Source organism: Cydia amplana, chromosome 11, assembly GCF_948474715.1.
Source record: "Cydia amplana chromosome 11, ilCydAmpl1.1, whole genome shotgun sequence".
Lineage (NCBI taxonomy): Eukaryota > Metazoa > Arthropoda > Insecta > Lepidoptera > Tortricidae > Cydia > Cydia amplana.
Window position 1 is genome coordinate 1,402,537 of NC_086079.1, and position 10,946 is coordinate 1,413,482.

Sequence of the window (10,946 nt, forward strand, 5' to 3'; positions counted from 1 at the left end):
TAAGGACCCGATTCTGACTATTTTTTTCAGCCGTCGCCTTAGGAGCATAAGTTGAATTATTCAGATTTTCCAGTTTTATTTTTTTCCGGAAAATCTCTTTTGATCGCCCGCAAATGACCTATCTATCTCGAATAAGCATGGTCTGCTGACATCGTTCTGCAAGTGGCATCGTAAGGACCCGATTCGGACTATTTTTTCAGCCGTCGACTTAGGAGCGTAAGTTGAGTTATTCAGATTTTCCAGTTTTATTTTTTTCCGGCAAATCTGTTTCGAACGCCCGCAAATGACCTATCTATCTCGAATATGCATGGTCTGCTGACATCGTTCTGCAAGTGGCATCGTAAGGACCCGATTCTGACAATTTTTTTCAGCCATCGACTTAGGAGCGTAAGTTGAGTTATTCTGATTTTCAAGTTTTATTTTTTTCCGGTAAATCTGTTTAGAACGCCCGCAAATTACCTATCTATCTTGAATAAGCATGGTCTGCTGACATCGTTCTGCAAGTGGCATCGTAAGGACCCGATTCTGACTATTTTTTTCTGCCGTCGACTTAGGGAGCATAAGTTGGGTTATTCAGATTTTCAAGTTTTATTTTTTTCCGGTAAATCTGTTTAGAACGCCCGCAAATGACCTATCTATTTTGAATCAGTATAGTCTTCTGACTTCGTCCTGCAAGTGGCATCGTAAGGACCCGATTCGGACTTTTTTTTTAGCCGTCGACTTAGGGAGCATAAGTTGAGTAATTCATATTTTCAAGTTTTATTTTTTTCCGGTAAATCTGTTTCGAACGCCCGCAAATGACCTATTTATCTTGAATCAGTATGGGTTTCTGACGTCGTCCTGCAAGTGGCATCGTAAGGACCCGATTCGGACTATTTTTTTCAGCCGTCGCCTTAGGAGCATAAGTTGAGTTATTCCGATTTTCAAGTTTAATTTTTTTCCGGCAATTCTGTTTTGATCGCCCGCAAATGACCTATCTATCTCGAATAAGCATGGTCTGCTGACATCGTTCTGCAAGTGGCATCGTAAGGACCCGATTCTGACTATTTTTTTCAGCCGTCGACTTAGGAGCATAAGTTGAGTTATTCTAATATTTAAGTTTTATTTTTTTCTAGAAAATCTGTTTTGAACGCCCGCAAATGACCTATCTATCTTGAATCAGTATAGTCTTCTGACGTCGTCCTGCAAGTGGCGTCGTAAGGACCCGATTCTGACTATTTTTTTCAGCCGTCGATTTAGGAGCATAAGTTGAGTTATTCAGATTTTTAAGTTTTATTTTTTTCCAGTAAATCTGTTTCGAACGCCCGCAAATGACCTATTTATCTTGAATCAGTATGGTTTTCTGACGTCGTCCTGCAAGTGGCATCGTAAGGACCCGATTCGGACTATTTTTTTCAGCCGTCGCCTTAGGAGCATAAGTTGAGTTCTTCAGATTTTCCAGTTTTATTTTTTTCCGGAAAATCTCTTTTGATCGCCCGCAAATGACCTATCTATCTCGAATAAGCATGGTCTGCTGACATCGTTCTGCAAGTGGCTTCGTAAGGACCCGATTCTGACTATTTTTTTCTGCCGTCGACTTAGGAGCATAAGTTGAGTTATTCAGATTTTCATGTTTTATTTTTTCCGATAAAACTGTTTTGAACGCCCGCAAATGACCTATCTATCTCGAATAACCATGGTCTGCTAACATCGTTCTGCAAGTGGCATCGTAAGGACCCGATTCTGACTATTTTTTTCAGCCGTCGACTTAGGAGCATAAGTTGAGTTATTCCGATTTTCAAGTTTTATTTTTTTCCGGTAAATCTGTTTAGAACGCCCGCAAATGACCTATCTATCTTGAATAAGCATGGTCTGCTGACATCGTTCTGCAAGTGGCATCGTAAGGACCCGATTCTGACTATTTTTTTCTGCCGTCGACTTAGGGAGCATAAGTTGGGTTATTCAGATTTTCAAGTTTTATTTTTTTCCGGTAAATCTGTTTAGAACGCCCGCAAATGACCTATCTATTTTGAATCAGTATAGTCTTCTGACTTCGTCCTGCAAGTGGCATCGTAAGGACCCGATTCGGACTTTTTTTTTAACCGTCGACTTAGGGAGCATAAGTTGAGTAATTCAGATTTTCAAGTTTTATTTTTTTCCAGTAAATCTGTTTCGAACGCCCGCAAATGACCTATCTATCTTGAATCAGTATAGTCTTTTGACGTTGTCCTGCAAGTGGCGTCGTAAGGACCCGATTCTGACTATTTTTTTCAGCCGTCGACTTAGGAGCATAAGTTGAGTTATTCAGATTTTCAAGTTTTATTTTTTTCCAGTAAATCTGTTTCGAACGCCCGCAAATGACCTATTTATCTTGAATCAGTATGGTTTTCTGACGTTGTCCTGCAAGTGGCATCGTAAGGACCCGATTCGGACTATTTTTTTCAGCCGTCGCCTTAGGAGCATAAGTTGAGTTATTCAGATTTTCCAGTTTTATTTTTTTCCGGAAAATCTCTTTTGATCGCCCGCAAATGACCTATCTATCTCGAATAACCATGGTGTGCTGACATCGTTCTGCAAGTGGCATCGTAAGGACCCGATTCTGACTATTTTTTTCTGCCGTCGACTTAGGAGCATAAGTTGAGTAATTCAGATTTTCAAGTTTTATTTTTTTCCGGTGAATCTATTTCGAACGCCCGCAAATGACCTATCTATCTCGAATAAGCATGGTCTGCTGACATCGTTCTGCAAGTGGCATCGTAAGGACCCGATTCTGACTATTTTTTTCAGCCGTCGACTTAGACACATTACTTGCCTCGGCTGGCCCATATATATGAATTTTTAGATTTTTTTTTACGGCATATCTAATGAGATCCTATCGATTTTAATGCCTGAACAAAAGTGAACTAACGTCGCCCGATGACTTCACATAGTTAGTTTGACTGATTTCGGGGTGGGTTGGTTAGCGTGAAGACAGCCACCCCACTTTAAAAAAAAATAAAAAATGAAGGAATCGGGTCCAAACGATTCCAATGCCTGAACAATCATGAACTAACGAATATCTTGCTATCTAGATCAAAAAAACTTGCAAAAAGTGGTATGGGGTGGCTAGCGTGAAGACAGCCACCCCCATAGAATAAAAAAATATAAAACTACGGAAATCCTTTAATCTGTTTTGAGCGCCCGCATGTTACTATACTGTCTGGGCTATAGATCGTCTATAGATGCTGATTTAGGGCATATAATCGTTATTATCTGTGTCGATTGCTAGTTACGCCTACTTACTTACTGACTAGTATCTCGGCTAGCCAATATGAATTTTTCGATTTTATTTTTTTATAGCAAATCTAATGAGATCCTAACGATTTTAATGCCTGAACAAACGTGAACTAACGTCGCCCGATGACTTCACATAGTTAGTTTGACTGATTTCGGGGTGGGGTGGTTAGCGTGAAGACAGCCACCCCACTTTAAAAAAAAATAAAAAAATGAAGGAATCGGGTCCAAACGATTCCAATGCCTGAACAATCATGAACTAACGAATATCTTGCTATCTAGACCAAAAAAACTTGCAAAAAGTGGTATGGGGTGGCTAGCGTGAAGACAGCCACCCCCATTTTGTTTTTAAAAAAAATCGATGTTGGAATCGGGTCCTTACGATTTTACCTACTGAACAAACGTGAACTAACGATGAACTAACGATATAGATATGCCATTTGCGGGCAAACGATATGGGGTGGTCAACTTCACGAGCATCACACCGCCGTACTGGCCCCAGTCATATTGCCCGTAGGGCCAATCCTGAGATATAAGTCAATGGGTTGAAGGCTGCATCAAGCTGATTGTATTGTTAATTAAGCAAAAATGTAATATACCTATAAACTAGTTTTAGACGCGGTTAATCTATAGTAGCAGCCGTCTTTCGTCTGATATGCAGGTTTTTTCACGATGTTTTCCTTTACTGAAAAGCTAGTAGTAAATATCATAACATAATACATAATATATGAGTTCCTAAAAACTCATTGGGTACAAACAGCAACACTCCTAACTATACATCGGTGGACCTTATTACAAAAGGCAAGTGTGGGCGATGGTACGAGCCAAGATTTGAACCCGCGACCCCCGGGATAGAAAATCGGACGTCAGATCCAGTTAAGGTCACAGAATAAATAATAGTACTAGGTACAGAAGGCTCACTCTCTAACAAAACGCGTCTGTTACGATCAGCGCAGATATGGCCGCTATAGGTGGCGACAGCGCCACGCGCGGCTTATGGCTAGCCACCAAAATTGGTGTGGAATGGATGTACTTTTACCTATCTGTAGCAATTTAGCAAAGCGACGAAATCGCGTTATGAGCCACGCCTGTTAAGGTTCCGTCACACAGGCGCGTTTTCCGGGCGGGGCGTGAGCGTTTTATATGTAAAAGCGGCACGTCCCGCCCGGAAATCGCGCCTGTGTGACGGAACCTTTACCCACACCCGCTAAGAATATGGTGTTATCCTAAGGAAATCTCCGCTTCCCGACTAATTAATGTAACAGTGTACATAACTGCAATGTTATGTTTATGTAACATGATGAGCAGCCTACTCGTTTCCTATAGAATTACTCTTATGTAAAGTGCAATTGTTAATTAACACGCTATGTAGAACATTTTCCTTCATATAGGTAATTATCTTCCTCAAATTGTTATGCTGGCTGTACACGAGTCGTCGAGAGACCCCGAGACAGGCAGAGAACGAGTTTGTACAGTCAGCAGCAGAAGTTGCTAAGCGGGCGAGGTGTTCAAAATGATCTCGACGCGACTCGGTGTCAAATTAGGCTGACATTTATGCTTCTAATAATACTAGCGACCCGCCCCGGCTTCGCACGGGTTAACAAATTATACATATACCTTCCCTCTTGAATCACTCTTATCTATTAAAAAAAAACCGCATCAAAATCCGTTGCGTAGTTTTAAAGATCTAAGCATGCATAGGGACAGACAGACAGCGGGAAGCGACTTTGTTTTAAACTGTTCCAAGACGTTCCAAAGTCGAAATTTGGATTTATTAGGCGCTTGAGATGACTGGCGGACTTTGAATTGGACTTAGGAATGGCGGAATAGATGTGCAAAGAACAAGAGGCATCATGTCAATAAAATAAGTGTGCACGTACCTACAAAAAAAAACTTGTTTTCGAATTATGTTTTACCCGTATACTGTATGTCAATTTTAACACTAGTGTTTGGATTCCTTTTCCATTGCTTCGCTTGGTAACAAATACACTATGAAACCTCTTATCGCAATCAATCTCATCATCAAATCTAAATCAATTCCCGATCTGTTTCAATTATGTTTGGAACGTGATATCGGTCATTGACCCCGGTCGTAAACCGTACGTCCCGGCCAGCGATTTCTTTTTATGGGTCCGTCCGACAATATGACCATTTTTGAACTTTACTGCATTGAAATAAGGTACAATATAGTCCATAATTACGATACCATCAATCCGAGGAATAAGTGAACATTTGTGAAACTTACAGCATTGAAATAAGGTATATTTTCAGTCGGTCAACCTTATTGCTCGGAGATAAGGTATATTTAAGGTCAGTGAGTGTTTTCAGTATAAGTGGTATAACCAGCTTCCAAAATCTTTACCGATCTCTTGCATGTAAGTGGTTGCTTAATTACTTTATATACGGCAAACTTGTTTTGTTAAAATTCTGGATCAGTGCAATATATATGTGGCTTTAAAATCTTTAAATGAAAAATTCTAGAGCGTTTATAGAAAGAGTTTCAATGGCTTGGCGTTTTTGTAAGCATTTATAATAAGAAACAAAAACCGGCCAAGTGCGAGTAGGACTCGCGCACGAAGGGTTCCGTACCATTACGCAAAAAACGGCAAAAGAATCACGTTTGTTGTATGGGAGCCCCACTTAAATCGTATAAAAGGTTTTTAATATTATGCTATTATTAATGCAAAAATAGTAGGGAGGTAAGCGATGTATTATTTAAATATTTTCAATGTTACGACCCGATTAACGCTAATGGTAATAACATGGTTTCAATCTAACGTTAATCACTTAACGAGAAGTTTAATAGTACCCTGTAATTGTATGTACATTATTGATTCAATTTAAATAATTCTTATTTATGTGCTTTACGTAACTAGTATTTAAATATGACTATTATACCTTAAAGGCTTCGTCACACAGGCGCGTTTTTACATAAAAAACGCACACGCCCCGCTCACGCCTTTAAGTTAGCCTTAAGAAGTACAGCACACAACTACACTCATGGACAAATTTAGAGAAACGCAAAAAAAAAGTTAAATCACAAGTTTTGAAATTACTTTAAGTGCTGTATCCAATAATTAAACCTAGACTTTTAATTTAGGGTAAGTTATGTATACTTTAATTTTTTTTTTATTTTGTATTGTACATTTTGACATGTGTTTTTGACATTAAAGATATTGAAATGAATCAAATTGAAGTAGACCATCTCCGAAATCGCGAAACATAAGGCCGTTTCATACAATTATACAAATGATTTCTCCCGATATCGAGACAGGTCCCTTGCGTTGCGTCCCTAAGGGCCGCTTGCACCATTCATTATCCCGGGGTTAACTAGTTAAATCTGGAGTTACCACGGTTACCAGTACAATTACACTGGGTTAACGATTCAACTTGTAAACTCCGAGTTAGTGGGTTGGTGCAGTAAATAAAAAATGTTTATTGTTTGTTTACCACCTCCCATCAGTTATCTGTTTGTTTACTAATGGCAATCATTCAATTTGAACATAATGCTTAATTGCTTATATCAATTAACTGGCAATTCATTAACCCGTGGAGCACCCCAGAATTACCGTAGTATGGAACTCCTATACCCTCCTAAGGCCCAACGAAAAATTGAGTAGGTATGTAGTCAGTACGGCCCGTAGTCCTACCAGTAGTACTATTATTTTATACTCATTCAGACCCAAGTACTTAAAAGACTTTTTTTAATGTTATTGTACTTATACAGCACCTTGTACAGCACTTTGATTTTTTTTTACGAATTTGTTAAAGGGCTCACAGACAAAACAAAACAGTCCTTTTAAGTTCGTACACGCCAATTTCGATAAGCGCAAAATTTGAAAACAAAATGATGGGTTTTCTATTAAGTCCTACTGGTAGGACCGTGGTACGCTATGACTACACAATTGTTGTAGGAGCTGGGTCTGAATAAGAAAGTTAATAAGTACTATGGGTAGGACCTTGGGCCTTAGGAGGATACTAATTACCAGCACACGTGTCTTGGTAGGGCGCTTCACGGGTTTAGGATGATTTCTGACATAACAACTTATTTCCTTCTCCGGGATTCAAACTTTCTCTATGCCAAATTTCAACTAAATCGGTTCAGCGGTTTAACCATGAAGAGGTAACAGACAGACACACTTTTGCATTTATAATATTAGTATGGATTAATGTATATCTGTTCAGTTTGTAGCATTATAATTCCATGGCTATCTAATCACCATTATAAGTACACTTGATGTTTGATAGTCAGTGTCAATATCTCTTAAGTTGATAAGATTTTAGTAAATAAATCATGTGTTTGTGACTTGAATTTTAAATTGTTATTTTTACAAACTTTTATTTTTGCTGTAATGTATGTAGGGTAGGTGCGCCAGTTTCCATCCATGCTCTAGTTTTCGTCCACTTGACATATTCGCAAATAATATATTAGATTTTTAATTGTCTACTAGTCTAATCATTTTCATGGGGGACCTGTCCACACGGCTGGTCGGCGCCTCGGGAGACCATAGGGGTGGCGCTTACCTCTCCCAGCGCATATTGCTGGCAATACAGAGAGGTAACACAGCCAGCGTTATGGGCTCAATGCAGCAGGCGGAGGTCTTAGGAGGGGTGTTCTTTTTACAACTTACTTATTTTTATTTTCATCTATTTTATTAGTATATTTTAGTTTTTATATAATATTATAAGTATTAGTTTAATTTTTAAGTAGGTTTATTTAAATTTTTGTTTAGTTTTTAAATCCTTAATTCATAGTTAGTTTTAATGTTTTTGTATAAGGATTAAGTTTCCTCACCCAGGCACAAATAAATTGTCTACTTGCGAAATATCATTTTTATGTAGATAGATATATTGTTTTGACATTAAGGATTGCAATACATACAAATTTGTGCACCAATGTAGGTTTATATTCAAATTTCGTCAAGTGGACGAAAACGAACGCACCAACCCTGTGTGTGTGTGTGTGTGTGTGTGTGTGTGTGTGTGTGTAAATTCTGATACAGTTTCAATTACTCAGCTGGTGATGTTCACGTGATGTCCAAGGTTTATTAAGTAATGTCATGTAATGCAGTCAGCCGCAGAGAAGGTAATGCATAGAAGTTTGTATGAAACCATACTTAGCAAATAGTATTACATTACATTCATTACTTTAATGAAATCAACTGTAAATATACCTGTTTAAATGAATACCTCCCTTCTTTTGCCTTTACACAGCTGATTTAAATAACATTTGTAGGAAATGTAGATAGTCTAAGCCAGTGTTTTTCAAACTGTAAGCCTCTACCAGCTGTAAGGCAATACATAAGCGAAATATTTTGTTCATACAAAGGGGGTCCCGTCATGAAAAAGATTGAACACTGGTCTAAGCTAAGGTATCATGAGCACACCTAATTCAGTAGTTAAAATAAAGTATCCACAATAGGCGTGCTTTTTGAAACAACACAATGACCTTGACTCTTGACAATTACCTACTTAGCAATAATGTCACTTTCGTGATGAATTTATAAAGTGCGCAATTTAAATCTTTTAATTTCTTCCAAGAACGATGCACATACCAATACTCTCTCTTTGTATTACTCGAACTGATAATTTGATAATGAAATATTTAAGCAACAACTATTTACTAATCATAAAGCGCACGAGCATCCAAACGACATGTCACATTAACGTAAACAAGTGATGTAATAGTCAAAAACGTTAAAAAGTATGTCGCTAATTATTATGAGTTTCAAAACGAACTTACCATGGTCGAGCGAGCTGAGCGCAGACACAAACACATCACGATTCCAAACAAACTTCACAAAAACAGACACTTCGTTCACCACATCACCTGTTATAGACTAACGCACTAATAAATACACCAATATCTCCGAATTTACACACGACAATCACGGCATACACAAATAAACAGCTTTGTCAAACTTGCGAAATGCTAGATGTCAAATCAAATAGGTAGTAGATACTTTTTTCTAGAATCTAATAAAATATTCACGATCCACACCCGTAATTGTGACTACACTTGATTGCTCGCAGATATACGAGATAATTCAATGAATAACACGTTTTACGTGATCTAGAGAGTAAAATAAATTGAATGTTTTCACACACGTAAGCTTATCACGCAACCGAATTTTATCGAAAACTGCTGGATGAGCGGAGTGCCGAGCTGATAGAACCAAGCACTGTTGCCAACATTGCCATAAAGTTTTGACAGCTCCGATGATGCCAGCTTTAAATTAAATTATGTACTATTGTTTGTCAAAGGACTGTCTCATAAATTTCAAACATATACAGAGATAATCATACTATACTCTGTCAAGCCATTTCCGTCAGTAGAAATGAGCGGCAAATTTAAAAAATGTAGCCGCGAAGGGTTATCGTCCCATAGAAAATTTGAATTTCGCACCTTTTTCTACTGACAAACTTGTTTGACCGGCTATATCTTTGTCTTATACTAGTCCTAGCACCTAAAAGAAAAGGACGAGCATAGGTTTTTGAAATGAAAACTTCTTCTGTGCAATTTTTGTGATGGGGATAAAATATTAAACTCGCGAAAGCGTAAAACGTAACCCTCTCTTTCTACCGCGCGGCGAAAATGTATGCCTGTGCCTGCCGTTTCGTTTTTATTCACCAAAGAACTTTAGTCATAACGTATCATGATCAGGTCAATTATTTAAAACTGGACTTTTATATTAAGCAATAAAGCTCAATGTTCTAATCTTGTACGGGCTCAAAACGAGGATCTCACAGTTACATTCTAACTTTATATTACTCAAATATAATTCAATAGCTACATCTTGATGAAATCGCTAACAAAAGTGAACTCTAGTACTGGTGAATAAAACTCAAAATATCATGATCATGACCAAATATATTTAGATGCGAGGTCTGCAAGGTAACTTTACAATTTCTATTCGAATTTTAAACAATTAACGCTACAAATTTAAGCTCACTGACCAGCAATTTCGGAACTAAAGTTTTTCAATAGAAAGGAGGATGGGTCAATTATACATAGTGCTGCAGACATTTTGGAATAGTCATTGAGTTTTCACTTCTGCCGGCACTCCCGGAGTGCAACCCGTTGTTTTTTTTGTTGTTATTTACTGACAAATTTGGTTTGACCAACTAGATTTTTCAGGTTTATTAAATCGAAACGAAATTGCTACAATTTTCCTTTTTGCCTATTATTTGTAAATGATGTCTAGACCCGGACTTTTGTCGCAATGACGTCACAATAGGGTAGTTTGGGTAGTAAATGGAGCGGTGTTCATTCGGTTCACTTGAGACACTTCTTTCGGTTCCTGTCGGTTTGTCTAATTTTATTTCTATTCAAGAATTCAAGTCTTGGAATGTTGCTGTTATATGTACATATATATTTTAGCTCTCTGACACTTAGAGACTTTTCAAACACTATGCTTGTAAAAATTTGATAAGTAAAAGTGTCCCTGTGGCCTATTTGCTGAATAAATGTGAGTGTTGATAAAGTTGCGCTAGTTCCATAATCTGGGGGCACGGCAGTGCCCCCGCCAAGTCGAGCAAAACAAAGAGGCACTTGTCTAAGCCACTTTTACTATTGGGTCGTGTTTAAGCTCCAACTTCCCCCTCTCGTGTGACGCTTCGGGCCTTCGGCCCTACGCGGAGCTCGGCCTTCGGCCTTCGCGAGCCTCGACGCTTCGCCGCCGGGCCTTCGGCCC

The 10,946-nt window shown here is 38.4% G+C and overlaps 1 protein-coding gene across 1 annotated transcript in view; it reads right to left on the minus strand.

The window, feature by feature from the left end:
• Positions 1 to 9,427, minus strand: part of LOC134651931 (E3 ubiquitin-protein ligase RNF144A) — a 171,185-nt gene extending 161,758 nt beyond the window's left edge. The window contains exon 1 of the mRNA XM_063507048.1: positions 8,996 to 9,427. The gene's annotated coding sequence lies outside the window, so the exon portion shown is untranslated. The remainder of the gene's footprint in view (positions 1 to 8,995) is intronic.
• Positions 9,428 to 10,946: the final 1,519 nt, after the last annotated feature.